Source organism: Bos indicus, chromosome X, assembly GCF_029378745.1.
Source record: "Bos indicus isolate NIAB-ARS_2022 breed Sahiwal x Tharparkar chromosome X, NIAB-ARS_B.indTharparkar_mat_pri_1.0, whole genome shotgun sequence".
NCBI classification, from domain to species: Eukaryota; Metazoa; Chordata; class Mammalia; order Artiodactyla; family Bovidae; genus Bos; species Bos indicus.
In genome coordinates, this window is record NC_091789.1 from 83,348,887 (window position 1) to 83,366,852 (window position 17,966).

The following is a 17,966-nucleotide window of genomic DNA, read 5'->3' on the forward strand; positions in this document are numbered from 1 at the left end:
CTCTTTGAAAAGACCCTGATGATGGGAAAGATGGAAGGTGGGAGGAGAAGGGAATGACAGAGGATGAGATGGTTGGATGGCATCACTGACTCAATGGATGTGAGTTTGAATAAACTCTAGGAGTTGGTGATGGACAGGGAGGCCTGGCGTGCTGCGGTTCATGGGGTCACAAAGAGTCGGACACGACTGAGTGACTGAACTGAATTGATACCTATATCTATCTATGTCTAATGTCTATCTATATCTATATATATAAAGAGAGAGAGAGAGAGAAATTATTGGTTTTGTTTCTCTGGAGATCCCTAATACAGACCTCAATTCCTGGTTATCACAAATGAACTGTTAAATACACTTCTTGGTATTTTATTCATACTAATTGTCCCTCAGCAGCTTTCCCAATGAAAGTAAATCCCATGATAATATGAATTTTTAATGATCACTTCTCTATACAGGTGATAGATTCTTGGAGCTAGTATCACACACACACACAAAATATATATATATATATATATATATATATATATATATATATATATATATATATATAATATCTTCTGTTTGGTTTAACATGTATATTCTCATTTTGTTGTGACTGTAACAATCAGGTGTTCCTATACTCAATAGCCATTGATCATTCCAGAGCAGATGAGTCTGAATTAGGAATATCTATATTTTCTCTCCAAAAAAATCATAGACATGCACAGGAACTCAAATATTCCTATTCTTTAAAAAAATTCAAAACTATACCAATGGTCAACAAATACAGAGTGACAATTCCCCCTATAATTGACCTGCTGGTTATTGCAATCTCTGTTTCTTTTCAAGGTATTGCTGTGTAAAATGTCTGGCACATAGCAACCCTTCAGGAAATATCATTGCTTCCAGTCCTGTCTTGCACCTCCCACAAAAGACATAGCTTTTGTCTGAACTAAATATCAGAGTTAGCAAAGCAAGAACTTGAAAATATAAGCACAAGAAATGAAATAAACGTGTGGTAACATTATACCTGTCCCTCTGGCAGGCACTAAAGTGAAGCCCAAGATATACCTGTTTTAGATAAATCCACAACTTGATCAGTTTTCTGAATTCTTGCCTTATGTCCCAGCTCTCCTCTCAAGGCAGTTACATGACAGTCAGAATGACTATGTAGAACATAATTTCGTTTTCTCCCAGATAAAAGGCAGCCAGACCCAGAAGCCTGCCCCAACTCTCTTGTAAAATCAGGACTCATCTGTAGATGTAAGTATGCACCCAAACTATTTACAGGTTAAGTCAGCAGCAGGTCCCCAAACTTTGGTTATATATTGCATAAATTTGAAAAGAAAGAGTAAAGCACATTACACGGTATTTTGTGGAGGAAATAGATTCTATCTACTCTGACATTATTATTTCAAACCACCAGTTCCATATTGGGTGTCTACAATGTTTCAGGCACTGTTTGATCTCTTTCCTGCATGACCTCAATTACTCCTCACAATAACCCAATCTACTGGGTTTTAGTATCCTTATTCTCCTACTGAGGAAGCTGAGGTTTGTGATGATGAAGCAGTTTGCCCAAATTTATCCAGAGCTAGGCAATGCCTGAGCCAAGAATTATCTAAGGTATTTTCTGCATGCATGTTTGATGCACTTTTCTCTAAGATGTTCTTTCTGAAGGGCATATGGGTCCTATAGTAACCAATGAGATCTCTCAGTCCACAGAGACATATGGAGCCTCCATTATCACCATCAGCAAGAAGTGGTGTTGGGTGGAAGTCACACATGTATGCACGAAACACTACTGTCAAAGGAAAGATGAAGTAACCGGGGACTGGCAATAGACTATGAGGCTATCTATTCAAGGAAAGAGCTAGTGTTTTTTTTCTTTCTTTCTTTCTTTCTTTCTTGACTTTTGATTGTCAAGATGCCTAAAACAAAGAGTATTGTTGTCACTTAAAATTTTTTAACAGAAATGGATTCAGTATTTTGTCATTTGAAAGGCAGTTAACTCATGGATTCTGATATTTCCATCCAGGTAAGCTAACTGACCACTTGAAGATTTCTTTAGGATTGTTCTTGTGTTTTAGCTGCTAAGTTGTGTCTGGCTCTTTTGCGACTCCATGGACTGCAGCCTGCCAGGCTCCTCTGCCCATTGTCTCCTGCGTTGGCAGGTGGATTCTTTACCACTGAGCCACCAAGGAAGGTCTCCTTTAGGACTAGCCAATGGCATATTTCCAGAGAGGCAGTACAGTGTAGTGTTTAGGTAGGTAGGTTTAGTCGCTCAGTCGTGTCTGACTCTTTGTGACCCCATGGACTGTAGCCTGTCATGCTCCTCTGCCCATGGGATTCTCCAGGCAAGAATACTGAAGTGGGTTGCCATTCCCTTCTCCAGGGGATCTTCCCAATCAGGGTTCAAGGCAGACTCTTTACTGACTGAGCCACCAGGGAAGCTGCAGTGTAGTGTTAAGATGCACAAATGCTAGAGCTGAGGTGCCCGTGCTGAAATATCAGGGTTTGCCACTTACTAGCTGTGTAGATCGGCTAGTTACTTATTCCTCCTCCACTCTTCTGTTTCTACATCTCCAAAATATGGATAACAATACTACCAACATCATAGGATTTCTGTGGGGATGAAGTTAATAAATACACATAGAAAAGTTGGCACTCTTGAACATTGGCCTTTTGGAGCATCCAGGTGAAGGAATCGGTGGTGAATCTTTAATTGAGGATAGCCTCAGGTGTCAGCATATATCAGTCCAGCTCAATACAGCAGATACCTTTTGAGGTCTTCTGTGTTTTAGTCATTCTTCTAACCATTTGAGTAGGGCAAAAACAAGACAGACACAAATCACTTGAAATGACATCCTAGTGGAGTGAGAAGTGAAGTCGCTCAGTAGTGTCCAACTCTTTGCAACCCCATGGACTGTAGCTTAAAAGGCTCCTCTGTCCATGGAATTTTCCAAGCAAGAGTACTGGAGTGGGTTCCATTTCCTTCTCCAGGGGATCTTCCTGACGCAAGGATTGAACCTGGGTCTCCCACATTGCAGGCAGACACTTTACCCTCTGAGCTGAAACCATAAACAAAATAAATCATTAAGATTAAAAGATAGCTTTCTTGCAACAATTTTGCCACCAGGACACAGGTGTTGTGAAAACCACCGCTAAACCTAAGCAAAAATGGGAAAGGAGAAGACCCACATCCACATCCTTGTCATTGGGCATGTGGAAAGTCTACCACTACTGGCCATTTGATCTACAAATGTGGTGGGATTAACAAAAGAACCATTGAAGAGTTTGAGAAGGAGGCTGCCGAGATGGGAAAGGGCTCCTTCAAGCATGCCTGGGTCTTGGACAAACTGAAAGCTGAACATGAGTGTGGTATCACCATTGATATCTCCTTATGGGAATTCAAGACCAGTAAGGGCTATGTGACCATCAATGATGCCCCAGGACACAGAGACGTCATCAAAAACATGATTACAGGCACGTCCCAGGCTGACTGTGCTGTTCTGATGACTGCTGCTGGTGGTGGTGAATTTGAAGCGGGTATCTCCAAGAATGGGCAGATCCACGAGCATGCCCTTCTGGCTTACACTCTGGATGTGAAACAACTAATTGTTGGAACTAACAAAATAGATTCCACTGAACCACCCTACAGCCAGAAGAGAAATGAGGAAATTGTTGAGGAAGTCAGCACCTACGTTAAGAAAACTGGCTACAAACCTGACACAGTAGCATTTGTGCCAGTTTCTGACTGGAATGGCGACAAGATGCTAGAGCCAAGTGCTAACATGCCTTGATTCAAGGGATGGAAAGTCACCAGTAAAGATGACAATGCCAGTGGAACCACACTGCTTGAAGCTCTGGATGCATCCTGCCACCAACTCACCTGACAAACTCTTGTGTTTGATTCCCCCAGGACATCTACAGAATGGTGGTACTGATACTGCCACTGTGGATCAAGTGGAGACTGGTGTTCTCAAACCTGGCATGGTGGTCACCTTTGCTCCAGTCAGCGTAACAACTGAAGTCTATTGAAATGCACCATGAAGCACTGAGTAAAGGCCTTCCTGGGGACAATGTGGGCTTCAGTGTCAAGAACGTGTCTGTCAAAGATGTTTGTCATAGCAATGTGGCTGGTGACAGCAAAAATGACCCACTGATGTAAGAAGTTGGCTTCACAGCTCAGGTGATTATCTTGAACCATCCATCCCAAATCAGTGCTGGATATGCACCTGTGCTGGACTGTCAAACAGCTCACATTGCTTGCAATTTTGCTGAGCTGAATGAGAAGACTGATCGTCATTCTGAAGATGGCCTCAAAACGCTTGATGCCACCAATCATTGACATGGGTCCTGGCAAGTCCATCTGTTGGGAGCTTCTCTGAGTATCCTCCTCTGGGCCATTATGCTGTTCATGACATGAGACAGGTGATTGCCGTGGGTGTCATCAAAACAGTGAACAAGAAGGCAGCTAGAGCTTGCAAGGTCACCGAGTCTGCCAAACAAGCTCAGAAGACTAGATGAATATTATCACTAACACCTGCCAACCCAGCCTTAGTGGTGGAAGAAGGGTCTCAGAACTGTTTGCCTCAATTGGCCATGGAAGGTTAATGTAAAACACTGGGTAATGATAACAATGCATCACAAAACCTTCAGAAGGTGAGGTGAATGTTCTGTGGACCATGAGTTTTGTGTGTGGCAGTTCAGAACTTTTCAATAGAAACAATTTGACCAAAAATCTGTCACAGACTTTGACACCCATTAAAAACAATGGTTGAAAAACTTGTGTCTCCTTTTGGCCAACACTGTAACTTCCTATAGTACTACTTAGGTAAGATTTGCCCATAATCTATCTCTGGTGAAACAAAAGAATTTTAAATTTCTGGGTTGGAGCTTCAGGTTTCTTAAACTTGTATAAGGAGAACTCATCTCTTTAAATAGATCTTAAAAAGTGTTGGTTTGACAATTCATAGGTTAGGATAGATGAGCAAAGAGTTACTATGTTTTATATGAAAGCAAGTTTATAAGAAGGTCAAATTTATAACACGAAAGCTCATGTAGCATATAAAATCTTTTATGGTTATGTAAATATCAAGTAAATCAGTTACATCAAATTTTAGTTTCCCGGTTTTGAGAATGTGCATCCATTTATGATATTTAAGTAATTAATCTCAAATGTGAGGCTTAAACAGAATTGAGCCCTGCCCTGCTAGATTTAATTGTATCTAGAGTCTAGTAAGAATAAAAGATGCTAGGAGCTAAAAAGTAAAAAAAGATATTATATGAAAGTGCTATAGAGAAAAGAAAATGTTTAGCTCTCTAGACATAAAAAATGGTACCTTCATAAAGCCCTTCAGGATCCATGCCAGGTTGGTCAGAGAGTGTTATGCTTCTTATAATGAGACAATGAAGAGAACCATAAATGTGAGAAGTGTACATCTGCTGAGACCTATGCTTTGCATTTTGTAAAGAAAATAACATTTGGATGACTTCTGAACTATTTGTTGATCCATCAGAAAAGATCACTATATCATTTCCAAGATGTCAGTATAAACCTCATGGTACAGCTCGCCTCTTATTCAAAACTACGAGCAGTGAAAAAGCAAATGGATTTAAACAGGGCTCTTGAAATGAGATGTTCTTGAAAGAAGGATTTCAACAAGAGGACAGGACTAGGAAAATCTAGGCCATGGCTTGCATATAGAAATATAAAGTAAACAACAATATACAGACCAAAGTATCTTAATAAGCACTCCAAAAACAAAGAGTTACAGCAACAAGGTAAACCTCCTCAGAAAAGATTCCACTAAAGATGATGAAGTCCGTGGCATTTTGTCTTACACTTGCATAACCACCTTCCCAGCAGAGTGAACCATGATCAGGAGGTAGTCTCCTAAATTCTCACTAAAAGATACCAAGGCATATGAAGATACAGGGATACCTGGCCCATTCAAGGGAATAACAAACATATCCAGTAACTCACCATGAAAACTACGTGCATAAGTCTTACTTGACAAAGAATTCAAAGCTATCATCTTAAATGCTGGATGAGCTAAAGAGGGAACACATATAGTAGGTTAAAATAAATCAGGGCACTAGAATTCCTAGTGCTGCTTGCCAAGTTATGCCTTTGTCTGTCCACTGGATCAGTTGGCGAGTGGCAGCATCACAGCCAGGGGGTCCCCTTTCAAAAACTCTCCTGAAATGGCAGAGGGAGAGAGGAAGCCTCAGCACCTTGCCCCTTGGGCCTGGGATCTGTCATCTGTGGTAACATTGACACCCATCTCTGTATCCCTTGTGGCCTCACACCACTTGCCCTACCTATATTTGGCCAGACCAGTTTCATGTCAGGAAAGCCTTTGGCACCTCCAGGGAGACTTCTCTCAGCCCAGACTTGGAAAACATGCAACTCCTGCTGGGCGGGAGGCTTTGGACTCCCTGCTGGAAGAAATAAAAGGATACTGCTCACCATTGTCCTAGATCAGAGATACGTGCATGTGTGCTCAGTCGCTAAGTCGTGTCTGACTCTTTGTGACCCAATGTACTGTAGCCTGGGTGTTCCAGAACCAATAAAGCATACTTCCTGCCCCAGAGGTGAGAGTCTGGGTGGGACAGTCGTGCAAATTAACTTACCAGAAGTGACAGTTCAGTTGTGCAAAATGCTGTGATGGAGAAAAGTCCCTGGCATGTTTGTGTGCACAGCAGAGAGGGGACAGGAGACCAAGGGCTGGGGTGATCTTGGAGCAAGAAAGGGTTCCTTATGGAGGAAGGAATATCAAAGACTAGAAAGACAAGTGCAAGATCAAAATGGGAAATAGTGGTTTCAGAGGAGAGCTGTAAGTGTAAAGGCCTTGAGACAGGGCAGGACTGAAAGTGTGTGTGTGTATGTGTGTGTGTGTGTGTGTGCGTATGTGTGTGTGTGTGTGAATGGGGAGGGTGACTGAAGGCAAATTTGAGACATACTGTAGAGAGAGATGAGGCTGTAGGAGAAAAACATAGTTCAGATGTTCAGGTGGAAGGTCTGGGGGATGAGAGACAAAATCCTGGATGAAAAGGGGCTCTTATCAAATCATCTCATTTGGGGTATGGGGGATCCAGAACAAAGTCTCCACTCCACTGGTCTGGAATGTGTCTTGAGCTGCTGTCCTGTACAGACGTCTATCCTGTATAAATGGGGCCCTCTAAATGCACCATCTCTAGGGAATAATGAGAATGTTAAGGTGATTCCCACCTCAGCTGTTCTGCAGAAGCCAGTGACCAGGGACTTTCCTCTGTGGCCTGAGGGAGCCAGAGACCAGTGCATAGTGAGAGTGTTGATATGAGTTTATGCAGTCTACCACAAGAAAAACATAAGGAAGTTTTGCATGTTTAGTAGACATGACATCAGGGAAAAGAGGCAGAATTGCAAAGACAGGACCTTGAAAACGGGCAACGAGAAAAAGGAATGGAATGAGGGAGGAAGGGAGAAATAAGAGTATTTGTCCTTTGTGTCCCTTGATATTGCTTCAGAATTGCATCCAACTGGGCCTGCCTCCCTCACATCAGAAGTTTTATAAAAGTGTCTGTTCAGATAAGCCTCCCTTCCTGGAGAACAAATGCTTTTGTACTACTTGATAGGGAAATAATTTTCCCTGGATTGGTTTTTTGAGTACTGGACCCTCCAGGATCACTGGGGAGCTTCTGCAAGGTGGGTGCAGGGTCTCACATCAACTATGTCAATACTCACGGCTGCCATTCCCTGAGGGCCTAGTATGTATCAGACATCCTGTCATGTGAGTTACAAATAAACTGGCAGTTATCTTTCCAACAGTCTTGTAAGCTGAGTATCAGTTAAGTGTTAACAGAAGAGCAAAACTGAGCCAGAGACTTCAAGTGATTTGCCCAAGGTGACACAGAGGATTAGTGCCAAAGCGGGACAAGTCCCCAAAGTGTGGGCACATCCTTCACCACCCTGGCCCCTGAGAAGCTCTCCCAGGCTGGGTCAGGCCTCTGCCTCCTGCCCTGAGCCCCTAGAGGTTCCTGCTCTCTTCGTTATTCCTGACTACTGCATAACAAGTTACCCCCATACATGGTGGCCTAAAATGATACTGTTATTTGCTCCAGCGTTTGTGCAGCAGGGACCCAGGTATGAATTAACCAGGTCCTCCTTTATCCATCTCTCACAAGGCCATGATCAAGGTGTTAGTTCAACTGTGGTCTCGTCTGAGGGTGTGACTGGGGGAGGGTCAACTTCCAAGCTCACTCATGCGGCTATTGTTCGGATCCAGGTCCTTGTGCGTTATTGGACTGGGGGCCTCAGCTCCTCTCTGGTCTATCGTTGGCCAGAGACTATCATCAGATCCTTGCTATGTGGCCCTCTCCATCAGAGCAAGAATGCAAAATGCAAACTGAATCAGAGAGAGAGAGAGGGAGAGAAGGAGAATGAGTGCCAACAAGACAGAAGTCACAGTCTCGGTATAATCTAACCTCAGAAATGACATGTCACCATGTTTGCCAAATTCTGTCGATTAGAAGCAAGTTACTAAGTCCAGTCCACACTCAAAGGGAAGGATTATACAGGGCAGGAGTGCCAGGTTGCAAGGGTCTGCAAAGCCATTTTAGAAGGCTGTCTACCACACTTGCTCTCTGTATCCACCTCAGTATAGTGAGCGACTGCAGGTATCAGCGGCTTTGATGTGGAAAATGGTTGATGGGTCACCTTGGAGAGTGCTGTGTGGTCTGGTGATCCTAGCCGGCTCCCAGTAGACCCATTGGATGAGTCTCATCAGGACTCAGATCTGCATAGTCTTGCCTTCCTCCCCATCCCCATCAGTCATACCTGGTCATTGAGCCCAGGGGGTGTGATAGCAGCTGACAAGGGACCAGCCCTCTGTGTGAATGGAACACTCCTATCACTTGAGCAAGGCTGGGACTCAAGGTGGTGCTTTTGGCCTCTCTTGGTAAAACAGAGAGCTCAGCTCTACCACTGAGACAGGGCCCACTTCAAGAGAAGAAATTTATAGATGGGAGAGGGCTGAGTGCTGGGTTATCTGGAAAAGCTGCTGAGATGTTCTTGCTTGTGCTCTCTGACTTCAGATTCCGGGTTGTAGAATCCTCCAAGTTCACCAGGAGGCATCAGGGGACTATTTCCAAGGCGATATGGAGTCACCCATAGAGGAGGCAGAACGGCTGTGAAGCTGCATAGAGACATAGGGTTATTCAAACGCCCAGGAAGGGGACCTACTTCAGGGAGGACATGAGTGAGTGTGAGTCAGGGAATTATGTAAAGTTTAAAAATAAAATAAAATTTTTAAAAAAAGATATTTAATTCAAAACTAGAGAGAGCTGTAAAGCACTTATGGCAAAGTGTTATTAAATAGGGGTGCTAGCTGTTGTACTAGTCTCTCTGTTTTTCTGCACATTTGAAATATTATAATAGAAAATACTCCAAAAAGTGGAAAACAGCTGAGGAGAAACTCTCAGGGCCCCTGCATCCCACATTTCCTTGATGTGGCTCAGAGCCAAGCACAGCAAGTCAAAGGGGCCTGGAGGACTTGGGAGTTTCCAAGGAAACAAATGGTTCTCTTAGGCCATGGGAGTATGGAAGCCTTAGGGCTGGACTTCCCTAGCAGAGACTAAGCCAGGAGCAGAACAGTTCCAGAAGAGCCTAGGCTCTTCTCAGTTCTGGGAAGCACTCACCAAACATAGCTCTTCCCCTACTGCTGTTTTCCTGCAATACATACCAAGAGCAGCTTACAAAAGGACATGGCATCATATTATGTGATCAACAACCTGAGGTTATAGATGAGATCATGTGCTGGAGGGATTCTTTCTAAGGGTGGCTGGGGGTCTTTGGGATCAGTGGCTCTAATGTCTCTAAAAGCTTTGAGTTCTGTGACATCTTCTATCCTTTTGTCCCAGCCACCCTGTCCATTTACTCAGGATCCTTGCGGTCCCACCACGCCCCCACCCCCACCCCAATGGCTATCACTCAGTCACACCCAACAGCCGCCCTTTTTGAAATGTTTGAAACTAGTAGAACAATTACTGTCCATCAAACACATTCCTATCCCAACAGTGACTGAGAGATAAGCAGTTCTGCTCTAGGTACAGGAGTACTGACTCTTATGGCTAAGCAATGGGCTAGCTCCCTCCTCCAACATGTCCCCCCAACCCCCACCAACAGAGGCAAGCCATAACCACAAGAGGTGGATATCGATGTGCAAAGGGACAATAAATATCATGGAGCCAAAAGAATCAAGAGTGCCCAGTGACAGAGAAACCGGGAAGATGGGGCAAGTGGTAGCTTGATCACCATGCATGGGTCTGTGTCTCTGTGTCCTGAGGTCTCAGCTTCCCAGTGTCTGATATCCTCCCCTACAAAGGAAAGCAGAGTGACAGCTGAACCCTTGGGAACCCTGGGGGAAGTCAGGCCTGGCCTGGGGGCTCTCTGGGCCAAGCAGGAGGGGAAGCATGTTGGCTTGGTTGTGAGCAGTGAGAGAGGCAGAGGCTGGCTCTGAGCCTCTCACCTGAAGGACTTGGTGAAACAGGCCAGGGCTCTCTGGAACTGGCTCCTCTAGCAGGCTCCCTAGGTTAACTTGTGCCTAGGTTTGGATGGATTCTCCACTGTGCTGACAAAACGCCTTTAGCTGAGCCAGTCCTGTTCTAGAAAAGAGAGAAAAAACATCCTGGCCAGCACTAACATTCATTCCTTCTTTCAGCAAGCGTTTGTTGAGGGCCTACTGAGTGCACACCAGGGTCACTTCTAGGCACTGGGGATACAAGAGTGAACTCTAGAGACCTAGATCCCAGTCTTCCTGGAGCTGATGATCCGGGGTGCTGGAGAAAACTCACAGTCACCAGGTTGGATGCCAGTGAAGTTCACATTTTCTGTGACGTGCAGTAGGCATGTCATCTGAAAGGGCTTATTGTCAGAGGCCAACAGAGCTCTTCATCATTTTGCTGGGTGGAAAGAGGCTAAGGGCCTGTCCCCTCCTTGAAATCCCATCTCTGCCTCCCTGGCCTGGATTTCCACTACCCGACCCTGGAGAGAAGTACACTGTGTTCAAGCAATCTATACATTTTCCTGCACTCCTCCTAGTACTGAGATGCGTCATTGACTAATATCATTGTTTCCCTTTCTTCTCCCTCACTCTCCCTTAAACCTACTCTAATCAGGCTTCCAGCCCCACCATTCCACTTTAACACAGATGCCTGCATGACTAATTGAAAGTGATGGTCCCCATTTTTTTTGTTACTCTATATATGAATATATAAGCCTGAAGACTTATAGAAAGACTAACTTGCACATTGTTTATTTTAATTCAAATCCAGGTAATTGTTGATCATACTTCCCTTCACCAGACCCATCCTCGTATGGAGAAACTCAGTTTGTAAAGGAGAAGGCACTGCCAAATCCCTGAAACTGCCCTTGAATTTGCAGAGAGTAGAGCCACAGCTTTGCTGGGGATGCACAATCAAACTCCAGATTTCTCTCCCCCGAGGTAGTGGAAGCCAAGGTAGGGCAGTTGAGGGAAGCACGGATCTAGAAACTGGTGTTTCTCAGGCTGCTTGCTCAGGTAAGGCTCAGGATCAGCCCTTGGCACCCTCACAAGGTCCAGACCTTGAGGATGCCCAAGGGTGTGTCCAGGGCTTGAAACAGGTTTTGTAGAACACTGTGATGGGTCTTATGGCGGTGACACCTGAGCCCCTAGGGCTCTGGTCTAGGAAGCATCAGTTGTCCCAGTCTTTCAATTTCTCGTCTGTGGCAGGAGGAAGAAGGAAAATGTGGAGATGCATAGAAGGGCCAGGAGATTATGGTTGATCAGTCCCTGCTAAAGGGCTCTTCAAACAATCTGCACCAATTCACACACCCAACATCAGTGTATGTGACACTTTTGATATCATTAATCTTTATCAATTTGCAGTTTGAATAGTATAACCCCATTGTTATTTTGTTTCCATTATTTCTTGTGGTGTTGAGCTCCTATTTCTTTTATATTGACATTTGTATTTCTGTAATCAACTTTTTCAGGTTCTCTGCTAACTTTCCAATTGTTATTTGTTTGTGGGTATGTGTTTCTTGAGTTGTTTCAGCAGAGTTCTCTGTATACTGTAACTATGATTCTTTAGTGTGTTGTAACTGAAGAATGTGTCTACTCCCAGCCTCTCACTTCTCTTTTCATTTTGTTTCCTGTATCTTCTCACGTGGCTTTTCATTTGGGGTATACACACTGGCTGCTTTATTTAGTCCTCACCACAGCCATGCAAGGTTGGTAAGACTCAACCCAATTGTCAATAACTGAAAACAAGTCCTTGAGAAGCTGCAGTGATTTGCTCCTTCATGCCAACCTGAGATCCTCACCTACGTGTGTGCAAGAATGAAAAGCTGTGTAATGAGTTGGGTCCATGACAGTTTGTCAGCCAACACTAAAGCCCCTTCACATCTGCCTCCTCCCAAGCATAGAAGGAATAAAGCACATAGCAAAACTAGAGCCTTTTACCCGTCGAGGTGCATGCCTACTTTTTAACCTCCGAGACAAGGTATCTCAGAAGAATGGGACATGATAACAGGCCCTCTGGACAGAAGGTGATATGGGGGCCAGGATCAGACCCATCCCTGACTGTGACTTTGGTGAAGTAACTGATTCTCTCCTGGTCACTTCTCTAAAACCAAAATGATAGTTCTGGCCCTCATTTCACAGAGTTGGGTTGGGGGGAGATCTTTGACCTTAGCTGGGTTAAAAGGGAAGGAGATGTGTTATATCTCCAGCAATCGTTTCAGCAGCCCATAGCTCTCCTCATTGCAAGCTCTCAGCTATTGCGTGTATTCGTGATTTTCACGCAGATGGCTGCTGGGACAGGTTGGGGGCGGGGAATGGGGGCACAAATGAGATCCAAAGCCTGCCCAAAGTGCCTGACCTCAAAGAAACTGCTCTGTGGGCTCTGGGCCTGGTTCAACACCTGCTGCTCTGTGAAAAGGGCATCCCACTTAATCCTCACAGCCTCTCTGTGAGACAGAAGCTGTTGTTCCAGTAAGTCCCTGGACTCACCCTTCCCCCCAACCCCAAAGTCCCTCTCAACCCTCCAGGAATGCTGTGGATACTGACGAGGTAAATCCAACAGCACTGGGAGATATTAGAAAGCACTGAGAGTGGTACAAGTCCAACCCAGCTCGTCAATGGCAGAAGAAATGGAGCTGCTTTTAGCCCATTGCAATGGATGGTAACTGTTACAACTCTTCATTATTAAATGCCCACTGGTGATCATATGTCTGGTAGTGTTACCACTGAGTCTGAACCCCACCTTCACACCATACCCCAAAACATAACACACTTCTTATGTGCAGTATCATGTATGTAGAAAAATAAAGGAGTGAAACAGCATATGTATGCACTCCCAAGTGGCATGGAATGTTGTTGATTTCCTCTGTCATTGCAAGCATATTTAAGGTAGCTTTCCACCATCCCATCAGCTCTGTGAATTTTAGTAAGAGTCTAAGTCTAGACCTGATGTCTTCAGCCTCTCACCTGTGATCCCTAGCTTTGGTGAATGGCAACCCCAGGCCACAGGTCACTCAAGCTGGAGACTGGGGTATCAGCCTTGGCCCCTCTTTGTCCCTCCACTCTGGTGCACCTAAGACTATCTGTCCCGTGTAAAACATATCTCAAATCATGTCACTTCCCTCCACTCCCTTGTCCACTACTTTCAGCACACATTTAAATCCAACAAGTGAGTACGGGCAATTTCTCTGTCTGCCTCTCTTTTGTCTGTGGTTGAGACCAGGAGTGTCTGAGGATGGGCAGTGAAGAACAAAATCGACTGGCAGAATTGTGGATATAAGTAAATCCCACCTTGGCCCCCACTGGCAGGATGTCAGTACATTTCCTCACACTGGAGTCACAGAAAAAGAGAGTCCCTCTTTATGCTTGGCACAGGAAGGATGGGCCAGCCTTTTGTGGTTGTGGTCCTCAAGAGTGTGCTCTCAGGGAGGTGGGAGGGGGCTTCAGGATGGAGGGGACACAGGTAAACCTATGGCCAATTCATGTTGATGTATGGCAAAAAACGATCACAATATTCTGAAGTAATTATCCTCCAATTAAAATAAATTAATTAATTTAAAAAAAGAAAAAGAGTGTGCTCTCCATTCAATAATTGAACTCCCTACCTTGGGTAACTGAGGACCGCACACTGGGGGGTCTCAGTGGGATGCAGCTTTCCCCATACTGTAAGAAAATGGAAGATTAATATGATTTGATGGGGACCTCAATGAGGTCCTCCCTCTTATTATTCTGTGTTTGAAAGGCCCACCATTAGACTCCAAATTTTGCACAAGATCCGTGGTTTTCAGAGCACTCTGAGGTGTGCCTCAGAGGTCTGTGGAAGTGCCTCAGGGAGCAACATGTAAAGGGTACAGCAGATGTTGTTTCTTTTTCCACTGGATTACCACCATCATTCTATTAACATAAATAATACCCCAGTGTGGTGTGGTGTGGTGTGGTGTGGTATGAGACTGGACCTGGAGTAGTGGCAACTCTCTCCAGGTGATCCAGTCACCTAGGAATGCTGACCCTCTAGTGTTTTAGCTTTGTTGGGTGTAGGACAGCACGTACAGAATTGCTGTCCCTAAGAGGATGAACCGTGATACAGAGCAGACTGGCAACCCAGGGCTCCTAGCTGGGGACAGTGGCACCTAGACTGCATTGTTGTAGCGGAAGGGCCTTTGCCCCAGATCAGCCATGGACAGAATTCTGACTCTGCCCCTTGCTGGTGATGTGATCCCAGAATGGACTTCATACAACTCCCCTTGTTTTGGAAGACTGGAGAATAAACTGAATACATAGGAAGACCCTGTAATGCAGCAGGCTGTGTAATGTTTGGTAGAGCTGAAGAAGAATGTTGCCCCCTTCCTAAGGTTGACCAGGATTCACTGGGATGTAGCACCAGAGGGAAAGGGGGTGGACGGGTAGAAAAAAGAAGAAAAAGAAAAAACTCAAAGAAACCATGCTTGATCTCGTGCTCACTCATAGGCTCCAATGGTCATCTGTTCACCATAAGAGCCAGGAGGTCCTGCTGACCCCACACTGTCTCTTGAGGAACTGCCCACTTTCTTCACCTACCTGAGCTATCCCTACAGTTCAGGGATTGTGTCATGACGCATTTGGGGGTCAGAGGGATGAAAGCAAAGGAGGAGAGCTCAGAACTTGAGCTCAGTCATGTTTCAGAAATAAAGATTGAAAACTGATGACCCACACCACTCCCTAATGCTGACCTGTCTGTCCACTTCCTCCACGCAATTGTCCTGTGTGTTCTGATGGTTCATCTGACTGTTCAAGGGGTACCAGGGCCCCTCTTGAGATGCACAAGTTCACTCATTCCTAGTCATGGCTGACAGGAGGAAGAGTTGTGTTTGATGCTTTCCAGTTGATTCTGAGCCCTCCACAAACAGAGAAGGACCAACCAGAAGTCTTAAGGATGCACACAGCTAGGAGAACATGACTTAGTGAAAATCCAGGCAAACATTTCTTTAAGTGCCAAGCCCAAACGGGAGGAAGGACTTGCCCAAGGACTTGCAAGAGAGATTATGGTCCTCCCAGGTAGGAAAACTGGGATGCTAATGGGGAGGCATATGGGCAACGGCCTGAGTCTGGGGCCAGCAGAGGAAACGATCTCCTGCTGTGAGGCTGCAGAGTCCAAAGGCCTGTACAAAGTGGGAGGCAGGTAGGGCCACATGGTGCATCAAAGCCAAGAGGGGCTGAGAGGGGTGACGGCAGCCTGAGGTAAATCAACAGCAGAGGTGTTCCTTTCAGGAGATGGTGTATATAGTGTGGTATATGGGTGTCAGTCGGTGTCTGGCCAGTAGGCGGCAGATGGCTCTGGGCCTAGAGGGCTTGGAAAATGTTAGGGTCAGATTTGAGAAACCCAGCCAGGGTGCGGTTGTGCCAAGGGTGAGGAAGAGAGGTGAGGACTCCTTGGTGCCGTGTCCTGCTATATAAAATCTCATCTCTGTTGCTTGGGGTTCAAGTGGGGCTGCTGAGCCCTGCCCCATGTTTATCCACTAGACTTCACCATATAATTCCTTGTTTCCACAAATATTCACAGCTTAAACACACACACATACACAAACACACACACGGACACGGACACAGACACACACTGTAAGCCTCAGTGGTGTCCAGTGACTGACGTGAGAAGTAACAGCAGCTACAAAGGAGCAAAAGCCCAGCAGGCTCCCCAGCCCCTGGGAGCTGGAGCTTCTCACATCTTTTGGACAGGATAGAGCCTCAGGATATGAGATCTCAGCTCCTTTGGGAGAAGTAGTGATATGGAACTGAGCACCCCCATGAGTTATGGCACAGCCCAGGAGAACAGAGCCATGTGGGGAAAGGGGTGGATCCTAGGCCACCAGGAATAGCTGCTGAGCTACTAGACGTAAAGCAAACCAATCACACCATTATTCTATACCTGTGGGTTCCATCTTGGCTGCCCACCCCCCCTCCCCAGGGATGTAGGGAAAGGGCTATACAACAGCTATCTATCAGACTCCCAAATGTTGTTTCCTACCAGAGGCTTTTCTTTGGGATTGCCTTTCTTTGGGATTGGAATGAAAACTGACCTTTTCCAGTCCTGCAGCCACTGCTGAGTTTGCAAAATTTGCTGACATATTGAGTGCAGCATTTTCACAGCATCATCCTCCAGGATTTGAAATAGCTCAACTGGAATTCCATCACCTCCACTAGCTTTGTTCATACTGATGCTTTCTAAGGCCCACTTGACTTCACCTTCCAGGATGTCTGGCTCTAGGTCAGTGATCACACTATCGTGATTATCTGGGTCGTGAAGATCTTTTTTGTACAGTTCTTCTGTGTATTCTTGCCACCTCTTCTTAATATCTTCTGCTTCTCTTAGGTCCATACCATTTCTGTCCTTTATCGAGCCCATCTTTGCATGAAATATTCCCTTGGTATCTTTAATTTTCTTGAAGAGATCTTTCCCATTAGTTGTTTTCCTCTATTTCTTTGCATTGATCGCTGAGGAAGGCTTTCTTATCTCTTTTTGCTATTCTTTGGAACTCTGCATTCCGATGCTTATATCTTCCTTTTTCTCCTTTGCTTTTCACTTCTCTTCTTTTCACAGCTATTTGTAAGGCCTCCCCAGACAGCCATTTTGCTTTTTTGCATTTCTTTTCCATGGGGATGGTCTTGATCCCTGTCTCCTGTAGAATGTCACGAACCTCATTCCATAGTTCATCAGGCACTCTAATCTATCAGATCTAGACCCTTAAATCTATTTCTCACTTCCACTCTATAATCATAAGGGATATGATTTAGGTCATACCTGAATGATCTAGTGGTTTTCCCTACTTTCTTCAATTTTAGTCTGAATTTGGCAATAAGGAGTTCATGGTCTGAGCCACAGTCAGCTCCTGGTCTTGTTTTTGTTGACTGTATAGAGCTTCTCCATCTTTGGCTGCAAAGAATATAATCAATCTGATTTCAGTGTTGACCATCTGGTGATGTCCATCTGTAGAGTCTTCTCTTGTGTTGTTGGAAGAGGGTGTTTGTTATGGCCAGTGCATTTTCTTGGCAAAACTCTATTAGTCTTTGCCCTGCTTCATTCCATATTCCAAGGCCAACTTTGCCTGTTACTCCAGGTGTTTCTTGACTTGCTACTTTTGATCTCACATGCTAGTAAAGTAATGCTCAAAATTCTCCAAGCCAGGCTTCAGTAATATGTGAACCGTGAACTTCCTGATGCTCAAGCTGGTTTTAGAAAAGGCAGAGGAACCAGAGATCAAATTGCCAACATCCGCTGGATCATGGAAAAAGCAAGAGAGTTCCAGAAAAACATCTATTTCTGCTTTACGGACTATGCCAAAGCCTTTGACTGTGTGGATCACAATAAACTGTGGAAAATTCTGAAAGAGATGGGAATACCAGACCACCTGACCTGCCTCTTGAGAAACCTGTATGCAGATCAGGAAGCAACAGTTAGAACTGGACATG

General features: G+C 45.0%; 1 pseudogene; it reads left to right on the forward strand.

Moving 5' to 3' along the window:
* Positions 1-3,156: 3,156 nt before the first annotated feature.
* LOC139181347 (elongation factor 1-alpha 1 pseudogene) lies at positions 3,157-4,506 on the forward strand (annotated as a pseudogene).
* The last annotated feature ends 13,460 nt before the right edge of the window (positions 4,507-17,966 follow it).